This window comes from Anopheles merus, chromosome 2R (genome assembly GCF_017562075.2).
Source record: "Anopheles merus strain MAF chromosome 2R, AmerM5.1, whole genome shotgun sequence".
Lineage (NCBI taxonomy): Eukaryota > Metazoa > Arthropoda > Insecta > Diptera > Culicidae > Anopheles > Anopheles merus.
This window is the reverse complement of record NC_054082.1, coordinates 50298495-50311644: the sequence shown is the minus strand read 5'-3', so window position 1 is coordinate 50311644 and position 13150 is coordinate 50298495. Positions and strand designations below refer to the sequence as shown.

General features: G+C 40.9%; 1 protein-coding gene across 1 annotated transcript in view; it reads right to left on the bottom strand.

Annotated features, from left to right (window-relative positions):
* The window catches only part of LOC121590864 (D-2-hydroxyglutarate dehydrogenase, mitochondrial), a 43115-nt gene extending 33122 nt beyond the window's left edge, over window positions 1-9993 (bottom strand). Inside the window, exon 1 of the mRNA XM_041910970.1 lies at window positions 9595-9993. The gene's annotated coding sequence lies outside the window, so the exon portion shown is untranslated. The remainder of the gene's footprint in view (window positions 1-9594) is intronic.
* Window positions 9994-13150: the final 3157 nt, after the last annotated feature.

Here is a 13150-nt window from a genome sequence, read left to right as displayed (position 1 = left end):
GGATCCACGCTTTGCCATTTTTTGAACTGCATAATCGAACCAAGCTGCATAACAAGAAAGAGCAACACGACACAATTCCCACTGATCTTGCGTTTGGAAGCGTCGCAGTGCACACACAACCTGATACGCGTTTGACGACTGCATGATTTGACACGGCATCTCATCTGTATCGTTGTTGTGTTTTTTCTCACTTCCACGGTAGCTACGCGACTATTTGACATGATAATGGCCGCACAATAGCGGGTAGAAGAGGCTCGATTCATTGTGGTGTCCCGCGAGAGTGGATAGAACAGCGCTGAAATGACCTGTCAAAATCAGCTGCTACTACGCACGAAGGGTTACAATTGGTGTCGCTCGATCGACTACTGGCGTTGGAATGTGTGCTTTGCGTAGATGATTGACAGGTTGAATGGATTGCTGCTTGATGAATGAAAGCACGCGCCCAGATTGAGTGGGAATGGTTGTGAACGAATCATTGATGTTGTTATTTAGTTATTTCTGATCAAGATCCTCAGTCTGGTGTCTGATAGGGGCCACCAGAACAAGAACTGCTCAAGAATTCATTACATTTGCCTGCTTAATTCACGACAACTGAAAGTACTGAATAAGTCTCGAAAGCCTCTATAGGCCGGCATGTCCGAGAAGTATGCAACAACCACTCGCAATTAGCCAAGCAGTTAGTGGCTAAAGAAGGCACACTGTGGCAATTTGCAATTATCAAAATAAGAAGCAATCACGTAAGAACTCTTATTTCCTTGGCTTTCCTTTTATTATCTTTTCTGATTTCTCCGAAAAAATGTACACCGTTTCATAAAAAAAACGCTCTGATCCAATAACTACAGATTATTCATCTGTGGATGAACACAAAAATCACAGAAAGCAACTACTCATCGTTACAGGGCTCACCGGGAGACCAAGTATGATCACTATGATGAAGATATAAACACCGATACTTAAAAATCCTTATAAAACTTCATTCGATATTCTTCAAATATTATTATAGAAACCATTATATAGAAAAGCATACATATTAATTATGAAAAGTATAATATGTACATTAAATTGTTCTACAGTGCATTTCATGGTAAAATATTTTCTTAAAAGAACGTATACCTGGTTCACAGTTTGTTTTCCCATAAATTGATTTATGATAATTATTTATCATGAAAGATCGACAAGACAGAATGTTGCTGCTTAGTCGCTGTAAAAATGTAGAAAATTGCTATTCAGGATCTAACTATCTCCTTGATACATACAGCAGGAGAAAAATGGATCGATATGAGAGTTGAACCGTGTACGTAAGGCTACCAAATACATAGGATTGTATGGATTTACACAGTGTTTTATAGTTTATCTTAAATCTAAAGAGGCAATTTCGCTTTGAATATTGAATATTTTGATAATTTTTACGATTGGTGGATAAAATGTATCTCTGATTTCTGAGTCCTTTGGAGGCCGTTTGTCTTATCTTTTATAATAATTCCTTCCATTTATCTACCCATTTGCTCTCGTCTTCCATTTTTTTTGCGGTATGATAATATAATCGGTTTTTTAATCGAACGAACTATTGCACTCAAAGACGACTCAGCTGCCATGTTACTCGCGACGAAGGACAAAAAAGAGAACCAATGCATTCGAAAACAAGTTTTTCTGACGCGTTCTGTTTGTAGCCTTTTCGTATTTCGTGCTCAGTGGAATCTGTGGAATATTTTGCACTGCAAACGGTGTGCTCAGAAGCTCGTGCTACGAGGGGGAGCACAAATGATTGGTATGGGCGAAAATATAGCATACCACGGATGATGATACACACCAAAAATGCTCTCTTGCTCAAGGCGAAGAGAAATGAAAGAAGGTGCCTTCTTCTTTTTGCCTTCGCTCACTAATACGTGAATGTCTTTCTGTACGGTTCTGTACCGCTCGGAGCCGGGATCAAAACTGCATTACAAATTTGTTGGTTGATGGAAAAAAGGAAACAAACCCAACGAAATTAGAGGATGCGATTCCGTTTGGGCAGGAATGGCAGCGGAGGCAGTACCTGGTGGCGCCTGGTAGCACAGCCCACCTGGTAGTGCGAAACCGTACAACGATTGAAGCCAGTCAAGGTCGTTACACCGAGCGACGAGTGCGAAAACGTCACCAAATGCGACGGTTGCCATGGCGGCGTTCGTTCGTTTCTCCGTCCACTGTACACTATCATTCCACACCGGTCCGCACTGGACCGGCAGCGTCCGTTACGCTTCTCACGCCCGACATGGCGTGTCTCGTGCATGGCGAGACATGCCCAACATTACCGTACGTGCGCGCACACACCGTGGCACTGAACCATCCCGATTCATACTCGGCGGCTCTGCTCGGCCTTCCGGTAGTGTAGTTCCTTCAGACTTCTCGTATCGCAAATGAACCGGTTTCACATTGAACTTTACCACTGATGAAACGTGGGCGGAGGACACTCAAGCCGGTGGACGACACGGGTTAGAAAGCGATCGTAATAGTAATAACAATAATTAACGTCATCATCAGATTGAGTAACCTTACCCACCCACTCGTTTGTGTGTGTGTGTGTGTGTGTGTGTGTGTGTGTGTGTGTGTGTGTGTGTGTGTGTGTGTGTGTGTGTGTGTGTGTGTGTGTGTGTGTGTGTGTGTGTGTGTGTGTGTGTGTGTGTGTGTGTGTGTGTGTGTGTGTGTGTGTGTGTGTGTGTGTGTGTGTGTGTGTGTGTGTGTGTGTGTGTGTGTGTGTGTGTGTGTGTGTGTGTGTGTGTGTGTGTGTGTGTGTGTGTGTGTGTGTGTGTGTGTGTGTGTGTGTGTGTGTGTGTGTGTGTGTGTGTGTGTGGGAAGGATAGCCAACATAAAGATTTTTTTCAACTTTGTTACCTTTGCCAAGAGAAATACTTTGATCTGTAGAGAATAAAGTTGTTTGTTGTATGGCACTGAAAGAACAAAGGGGTAAACTTTGAAAGAAGTAAGAACATCCTTCATACCCACTCAGTTATTAAACAATAAAAGTAAGCAAAATTCTGCTTACTTTCTTTATTTTTAGACGACAAAACTAATGATCTAATATTCATGATGTTTACAAACTACCTGAAAGTTTCTCATAATTTGTCACATCATACTAAATTATCGTTTATGCATTTGATGACGTGCTATATACCAAACGAACAACTTTTAATTGAAATCATCAGCTGTCCTTTCCATCTAATCAACTCCTCGACATCAGCGGTACTTTAATGGCTTTGGCTCGGCCAACAATAACCCACTGATTATTACTTATTCATTAATATTCAAACTTAATTACGCATGCCTAATTTAGTTTGAGCGGCCTTTTATTTACTTATCACAAGCAACTGTATTGAAGTGTATGGCGTTTCAAATCAATTTTGGTAACTTTGTTTCACTTATGTTCTTTGTAAATGTTCGTGAGAAGCATTAGTGGTTGTACAAAACAATTGTTTGCTCAATACAAATTGTAGAAAAATATGTTGAAAATCTATCTAACGATCTACATTAATCATAAAACATATTTGAGTTGAAAAATATTGAACAATTTATAAGGTTGTGGAAGACCCAACTTTGTTTCACATTTGATCTACGTATCTTGTCAATTGATTATTACATTTTTGACTGTTAATTCATTATCTGATGCTTAATAATGAAGAACATGTTTTTAGTAAAAATTTCTTCATTATTTTCATTCTTTCCCTTCGTATTTCGCTGGTCTCCAGTTGTCAGGAATAAAATGTTCTTAAGATTTTTAAACGGACCTTCCGTTCATAGCCTAACACATAAAGATAGAAAAAACTAAACATCCTTTTTTCTAGCCTCTTATGGCCCCAAAATCGCACAAAAAATCTATGAAACAGGTAGCTGGTGCTACATGCTTGCCTCAGGTCAGATCCTGTCAGACTATCCCCCAAAAAATGAAAGAATTCCGTCCTGCCGTTTCTTCATTGGCGAAATAGATGGGCGCAAACCCGCTGCGACGTTGCAGGCCTTCATATCCGTCCACATCGTCCTCAAACCCCAACTCGCGAAGTTGACGGTGTAAAACGAAGAAATTGCGAAAAAGAAGGCGCGCGAGCGTCGGAGTCGGAGATTGGGCAGACATCTGGCTGCTTTGCGGTTCTCTCCCGGGGCCAAATCAAACCGACCACCAGAGTGGCTCGTTCGTCTCACGAATAGGGGATGTTCGGGTGCTTTCACAATCACACCTCCCGCATCCATCGCGTAGCATTGCAAAACATACGTATGTACGCACGAGAACCAACAACAACAGTAAAAAGAAAAAGAAAAACATTCACAACGCAGCCAAGCGACGACTTAAAGAGGAACTACCACAACAAAACAAAAATGGGATCTAGATTTTGGTGGATAAAGCTTGCGAATCTGACGAAATGAGAATCCTGTTGTGTTTGCCGTTAGTATTATTTTATTATTAGAGCAAAATAGAACAACAATCATGAGAATGAGTATTGCATCTCACAAGATAAACCCATTTGCGTATTGTAGTACCTAATTTATAGTTAAAGTGTGATATGGCTTTTTCGAATAGCTTCATCATTATCTGTTCCACATCGACAAACAATATGTTTATTGCATTCGAATTCTTGCATCCACATGATGACTATCAGGCCCATCATACTGTTAGAGGTTATTGTTAGAACTTCGTTTGAAACATTTAGCGTAATGTATAACACCTCCTTGTAACCTGTCAATGCTGTCATGGTTACCAATGGTACCGTCTCGAATCGTTTCCTTAATTTTTTGAGAATATGCCTCAATTAAAACATTGGCGCCAGATGTGGCTTAAGCGATTAGTTCACCGTCAAACAGCGGCCCCAGACAGGATAGTAAATGTGTCAATAACTCAACTGTATTTAGTATAGAGTATAAAATTGTCACTGTCGCAACATGGACAGTATTTCTGGTTTTGAACGAAACAATGCTGGTCTCCAATGAAAATCTTCTTACAGCCAATGCACATTCAAACCATCTTTCAACGAACGCGACTACAGAGCGTGAACGTGCCTTGTTAGTGATACATTTTTATACAATATCCACTCCACTCCCACCCAATAACTCTTGTACAAACAGTATGCAAACAATTTTTGCCCATCCCCGGTTGTTGCCTTCTTCACTACACTATTGCGCGGGATTTGCGAAAATGTAAAAAGTTTTCAAAACAAACCCACTCCTCAACATGAGAACAAGGATGGGAAACGCCCCGCAAAGGCTAGAAGCTAGATTGTGCCGACTTGAAAGGAACGATTTATTATGCTGCGCGAGCAATAATCCTAGTGAACGAAAGCATAAATATCTTCAAAGAAACGGAAGCTTTACAACGCGCTTGCAAATAACTCGTTCGGAAACGTTTGCAGAAGGCTATCAAATTAATGTTTTGATTATGTTTTGAAACAACTGTAAAATTGTAAAAATATATGTTTGTACAATAAATATTTTTTGCGAGTTTTAAAAAATTATCAAAAGTCCTTGAAGAGCTCTTACTTATTTAAATATCCTTTAGTACTGCGCTTCTGGCAGTGCTTGCTTTATACGTTCTTCACAAGGGGAACATAACCTATCTCCTCAACAATGGATGCGTTCGACTGAAACACATAATTCATTGCACGTACAAAATTCAAACCATCCAACGCGACATTTTGCAGCTCCAAAACGGAAAACACGATAAACCGCCATCAAGCAAATGGATGGATGGATGCTCCTTCAATGTTCGCTTCGAGACAGCGAAAGCGAAAAATTTCACGTCTTTGGCGAAATTCTTTCTCTCGCTTCACCGTAATCCTGTGCATTTTCACTATTAAGAAAGGGCAAAAAACAACACCCGCCCGTACGAACGGGAAATTCTCAATCAAGCAAACGGACAGCATAAAAGAAAATGCACATCCTTTCCGTTTTAACAAAATGAAACACGCGGTTGCTTAAAGCGAAAGACCCAGGTGGAAGCTGTTTTCCTCATTTATTGCGATGAATTCTTGCAGTAATTTCCTCCCACTGCAGAAGTGCAAAATTCACACTAAAACAAGCATTTTTTATCATTGGAGTGCAACTGGTGGCACTGCTTGGATTGGGAGGGGTGGTATCAAAATGAGCCTATAAATAACATGCTTGATTACAATCAGATGATGTTGGGAAGAGTTTGTGTGAGAGATTTGCGTTACTTCTAAAATTAGGAGTACTGTTTTAAGCAGTTGCTTAACCCCACATTCATTCGTTTCCTTGCACTTTTTCCAATGTCGGATATAGCTCTTTCCTGATCTACCATTCTTAGCAATGAGATCATTTTTTTCTTACAGGTTTTCCTGGCGATTTAGTAGTATTATTTTCCATTTGGAGTGCCAATAAATATCCGGTCGTTTTGAGGTCATTCGATACTGGTTGGCATCTTTCCATTGTGACAGCGCTTGCCAAACGTAACCTCGTTTGTTAGAGGCTGAACCACCATCGCATCGCAGCTCCAGCCAAAGGTCATCATCACTAAATCCTTTTGCTTTTGTAGCCAGCACAATGAGCCTAAAAGCGAATGCGGTGAAGCAAAGGCGATGCTGCAAGATATAAATTCGGAAGGACACACCAAATCGTCACTGTTTGCAATCGTCGCTTGATGGTAAAGAGAAAGAGAGAGAATAGTGGTCGTGGTGGAAAACTATCACTTTCACTGGGATGATTCTGAACACCAGGAGGAGAAAAAAAAATCCCCCGGAAAAGAAAACACGTGCACTCCAGTTCCAACCAAACACACAGTGCCTTCTTCCTGGAACGAATCCAAATTATTAGATTCCTTACGTTCTTAGTTACATAGATCTCTTCGGGCGGAGACCGATGACCTTTCGGTTGGGTTGAGTTTGGGAAGGAAAGAATAGGGAGGAAGAAACCCATAAGAATAACAAAGCAGTTCTATTATGTGCGAGCATGTGACCATTTCGCATTCATTGCTAAAAACACTTCTAAGCGCGCCCCCTGCCAGGGACGAAGGGTCTCTTCTCTAATCGCATCGAACAAGGGACTCGTCGTATGGGTTTCGTTTGAAACAGCAAAAAAAAAGTGAAACACAAGGTTCATCTGGGATGTGGAAGGTCGCGGTCAAGACTTGTCCGCTCTACGTGGCTTACGGAAGAGCTCTTAAGAGAAGGAATGGGGAGGGTTAGCTGAAAACCATAAATTAACATAAATCATTTTTGGAGCGTCGTTTTTAATTTGCGCGAAACAAATGTCCAATTTCGGTTAATATGAGCCAAGTGTTGACGCTTTGAACGTTTGAAGCTCATAATTAATAGTTTTGTAAACATCAAAACAAGCGTCACTAAATTCGTGGAACCTCTGTTAGTTACCTATTTTTTCGTTTCTTTGCAGGAAAATGTGTCGATGTATGAATTAATGCCTGTCGAAGTATAAGAAGGGCAAATTGAATCCATAAGTGATTTATTAGCTGAATTGAATATAGAGCTCCTCTTAGTTCCTGGCTGATTATCGTCTTGATATAGTGTTGGTGCTACAGCTTGATGGTAAGTTTGTCATTGTTGTATTGGTTTTACAATCAATGTGTATACGCGTTCTTAATGCTATTAATCTAGCCACCAGTGGTTTATTTATACAAAAAGGCCTGTCTAAGGTTTCGTGGCATAGCTGAAAAATTAAGATATGGTTTGCCAAATTCAGAGTATTGGGAAGCGTACACAATGAAAATAACATTATTCTAATATTTCTTCGAAGTTCGCTTTTAGGGCATTTTTGCCTATCGATCCCCTGATACACCTGTATCTTCCCCAATCATACCCTTTTCCTTTGGTGAAATGTAGAAATCTTTATCGCCCTCTGCTCTCCCGCCATACAAAATAGACGATGCATTCGATTTCCATTCCAATCCTTCTCTGGTGCGCCACAACGCTCATGTTACAGCGCTGGAGGAAAAGAATATATAAATACTCAGTAGCGAACCGCGAGCAACGTCTGGGATGACGCGGAGAGGCTATAACGGGTGATGATGGAGGGATGTTGACGTACAGCACTTTGCTTCTCACCCAACGATGACGAGGAATCTATGGCGATTACACATATGATGACGAATATAGCGCGAATTCAGCAGCGGGATGTAGATCAAGGTCAACATGACAGGGAATCATATGGTTTAAGGCTGCAGTCATTTCATTCCAGCCGATTGGGACGGGTGCAAGGGGTGAACAGTGTTTTGGATGACCCGATCTAATCGGGTCAAAGGGTCGTAGAGGTAGGGATGTATCGCCAAAATTCACAAATCCTTACGTGTGTGCATTTTTATGCGAAGCGATGTTGTGGATAGGCTGAACGTGCATTCTGCAGCAAAATGCTACGTTTTAATGTTTGTTTTTAAAAATATATAATTTGTGTTAAAGATGGTTTCAATCGATTTTAAGTTGAATCTAATTGTTATTATTTTAGCATTATTTCAAACCAGTATAGAAAGGACTCTACTATAACAGTGACTTTTATATAGCCAAGCAAGAAGAAGAAAACTATATATATAGATATAATATACATAATGTTATACAGGCTGTATTAGTTTTTTTTCGGTAATTTTTCCTACAGTAAAATATTGTACCGCGGTCAAATCTAAATCTCAGCGATTGCTATAAATCAAATAATTAATGAGGAAAGCAAAATGCGAATCCATTATACAATAAGTTCGTATTTTTAAAATTTACATTTGAAATACTTGCATCCAAAATAAACTACTTTCACTACTACTTTACAGGGGCTATTCTCTTGATTATGAAACTAGTAAAATAATGACTACAGTATAAGCAAACCATCTAATAGCATTTTTTTATAAATTATACAAATTATTGAAGCATTTTTTAATATTTTTTTTTTGTTTATTGCCGTTTGAAAATACTCTTTCATAGAACATACACAAAGTACAATGATGGCTTTTCATATTTTTGGTCTTATTTTACATGGTCCTGTAATGTTCCATTTCTGCCGACGGTGCTTTCTCCTATGAACTATTTGAGTTGGTGTACAGAAGTCATACAGAACAAGCCTTTTCTACTGATCACACTTCGGCCTTCTTATGCTTTTAGAGACACACGAAAAGCAGAAAACGCTTTGTTCAACACTTCTTTAAATGTATTTTTCATTCTTAATTGCTTTAGTTCAACTGAATCGACCACAATATGCAAGTGCGTGCGGTGCGAGATCTGGCAACGTTGCACTGTTATGCCTCCCGGCCGGTAAAACATTAGCTTGTCCCGTGCTCACTCACACAACTGTACGCATTGGTTGGTGGTGCTTGCTACTTGCAATACCTTCGTAACCAAGGGTTACACGAGAGGGTGTGCGTGAGGGGATGATGTTTTGCGTGTATGCTTCGTTTGACAGTCGCGTTTTCCGCCGCTCTTGTCCTTCAAGAATTTTTGACAATTTCACCTTTCTACCCGGGCCGACCGTGTATCGTCAAGGTCAAGGAGCGACGAAATGCATTTGATAATTACCACTTGACTACAGCCGGTTTTACGTATTACCGTGTCCGTTGCGCATACGCAACAGTGAAGAGGTTCGCAACAATAACACAACTGTCATAATTTCACGATCAAAACTTACCGAAAGGGCAACAACAAATGATTGTCACAGCTGATCGAAGTGGAATGGACGCTGCGCCCGGCCGTAGCAGTAAATGGCGCTGAACTTGTCGCTACGAGAGAAGGTCACACACTGATGAGCTATATCTTGCAAACACCTCGCTGCAATCTATTCCGCTCTCTTATCATTGGTCGCACGGTACGAATTTTCTGCACACATCCAAACGAGGGTGAAGGACGAATGAAAGTAAACCCATAAATTTTACGCCACTGTTTCGGACTCTGTGGCTTTGTGGTATTGTTTATCTTGGCACTGTCCGCACTATTGGTCTCTTATCACTAAATGATGAGACAAAACTCATTCGAGCGTATGTTGAATGCGACGATGAGGGACGGCGACCCAAACAAACTGTTTGACGTTTGTGGTTCGATGCTGTCAGTTAATCGCTGACAGCATTGTTCGCCAGATGTACGGCAAAGGAGGTAAGCATGTGTTCGTGTGGCCATGTATTGCTTGGAATGAGAATGTATGAGTGTGCAACCATCGTCGTAAACAAACGGGCTCTGGCAAATGATGTGTGTGCTTTTTTTTCTTTTGATAATAAAAAGCCAAGCTTAGCAGTTATCGTTCAAAATAGAATGAGCGGTCGGTAATGGTCGGAGAATATAAGGTAAAAAGTAATAGAATTATAGTCCGACAAAGCGAGGAATCGAACGAGATTGGACCCTTTTTCAGCGTCACAGTTTATAGAAGCGAAAGTTCACCAATACCAGCTCAAAGTTGGCAGTCAGTTGAACGCGCTGTGAGCGCTACCTCTCTCCGGGGAGAATTCTTGTCCGCCTGTTACTTTCTCTCGCCGTTGGTCGAAATGCCCGAGCGTTGTTGGTGCTGCCATCTTTTTCGCCATGCTGGTTTCCGGGCACCATCACGTACTCATCGGCAGGGGCGATACCATGCGGGGAAGATTTGTATTCGCCCACCATTGGCAAGAGTAGAGGGTGAGCCACAGTGGTTCCGTCTCGCAGCGTGTTGTGGATCTGTGGATTTAGCCTCGCGTGTGTGGACGGAGATGGAGATGCCGTGAAAGAGAGCATCATCGCATGTGCATTGCATCTTGTCGGCTTGATTGCTTACTTTCTTTCTCATTCGCACTGCTTTCTAGCCCAGGTGTCTCGCTGTCTCTTTCTATTGCCTTCGCTGCTTCGTACACCAAACGCATTCCGGTCGTTGAGATTACCGCTGGTTGGCTTCTGGCGGGAGATACCGCTTATTGGCTGGTCTCCTGGTATGTTGGCAGCGCTGCTGCCGACGGAACTTTTTTCCGGTCTTTCCGAAACGGCCAGGCAAGTTTTTCGATTTGGAAAATTTTAAGCAACTTTATGCGACTTCCTACGGTGTTGCAAAGCAACTGAAACTTAGGCACGATATACGCTGCTGTAAGAACGGTTAACATGTTGGTAAATCAGTACCAATCGCTTTTTAATGGTTTCTAACCGGCGCTTAACTTCCAATTTAACTTATAACAAAACTTCAAATCTCCCTTAATAGAAGCCAAAATGTTGTTTTAAATAGCATTCCATACGTTTGTTCACGCTCTTCTTGTGATGTTGGTCGTTTTTTTATTATTCAACACATTTATTTTACCATATACGTAATTTTTTTTGAAAAGAACAATTAGGAAAATAAAAACTACCCATCAACTGACCCAAATCATCCCATGTATGCAGCAATAAGTACAAACAATATAAATCGGAAGCTAAAAGCTAAAACCTTCCTTTATGTGGTTTTCTGTACTATAAAAAGTTATTTTCAAATAGAGTTTGCATTTTTCCATTCAATAAAAAACTGCAATATTCAAATAAAACAATTATCGCGGCTTCTATCTCCCGCAATTCTCCGAATAAAAGAAGATAGATGGATGTGTTGTTTCTGTCTCGCTTGTTCTTTACCTTGGTCTCTTTCGTTCTAATGTCAATTATTCCATGTAGTCAGTTTCTTCTGCCATGCAAACGCGTTCTAACGAATTGCTTTAGCTCTGTGGTTTCTGACGAAATAATTGTTTTACAATTTGTTATATAATAGAAAATACATGTCTAAAATTATTTCTGCAATACACTTCATTTCTTAAACAGCAACATCGCATTGCGTGTGCTTGTGCACCACCAAATAAATTATGGTTAGGCACTAGTTTTAATCTAAAAAGAACCAAAATTTCATCAAAGCCGTACGACATTGAAATAAAATTGCTAAGCAGCAACTTCTTCACTAAATGCTGTGCAAAGCGAAATTGTTCATTGTGTACCCGTTAACACCTAGATGTAGTTTCTTTCAATTTACCAAGTTGATTTACAGTAATGATTGCAATGAATTATTCCATGGCATCTTTGTACCAGTTATGTGATTTTTTTGGTTTCATTTTTAGTTGATTATGTACGAATAAACTATCCATTTCGATGCAGTTTTGCGAAAAGCGAGCGATTGCAACGGGTTTCGTGTTACGAAAAGCAGCAGCAAGGGAAGAGATTTTCGACTTGTTGTGTGTGTGTTTTTTTTTTCTTGTTACCCTCTACGCCCCAGCCATCCCATTAGCACACTTGGACGCCTTCAACAGTCATTTTTCATCTTGCGTTCTTTCCCTGCCCCGCAAAGGCGATTCCCAAGGGTAGCGTGGTGAAGCGAAGCACAAACCATCCATCCATTCGCCTTCGTATTGAAAGTGCTGTTCTTCTAGCGTGTTGGTCTTCTTTCTACTTATACCTTGGCGGCTTGATGTAGCTAATGGTTTACGGAGTGGAAGGGACGGAAAGACAATGAACAAAAAAAAGGAAAAAAAAACACACACACACACATACTCCGACTACGGAGTTCATTCCTATCGGATTCGACGGCTTGGTGATGTTCAGGGCAGATGGTTTTTCTGAATAATTTCGTCTCTTTCTGTTTCGCTTGAAATGCGGCTCTGGTAGAGGTTGCATGTGTTGTGTCCGATGGGTAGGGGTTCATGATTTGTCATTCCTGCTATTCGTACGGTGCCTCCTCCCCTCCATAGAAAATGGCTTATGTATGCGCGAGGGTTGCTTGAATTTTCCCCTCCAACGGTGGCAGGGGATTTTTGTGTAGCCACCTGGATTCCATTTCTCCACTACATAGCCATACAAAGGGATGGATTTTTTTCTGTAGGATGGGCAAAACGGTAATCTGTGAAGGGTGGTTTTCCACTGGCGAGAACGAGAAAACCATTACTCTCAATCGAGCACAACCATTTGTTTCGTAGGAGAGGGAAAGCGCCCATCGTGTAAGTGTGTATGAGTGGTTCGTATTCGATGGCCTGCGAATGTGTGCGTTAATGTGATTCTATTTTTTTCCAATTTCATGTTCTTCTTACTAGCTGCGTTTGCCTCCAGCATTGCCGTCAATCTCTCAGCAGTCGGTTGAGCAAACGCGATAGCTGTATACAAATTTAGATGAGCAGAAGCGAGAGATCCGCACAAAATGACTTGGTGTGTTACCGCGGGAATTGCGCACGAATAACAAAGAGGCGTTGTGAGAAGTCGGGACGTTATTTTCTGATTTTGTT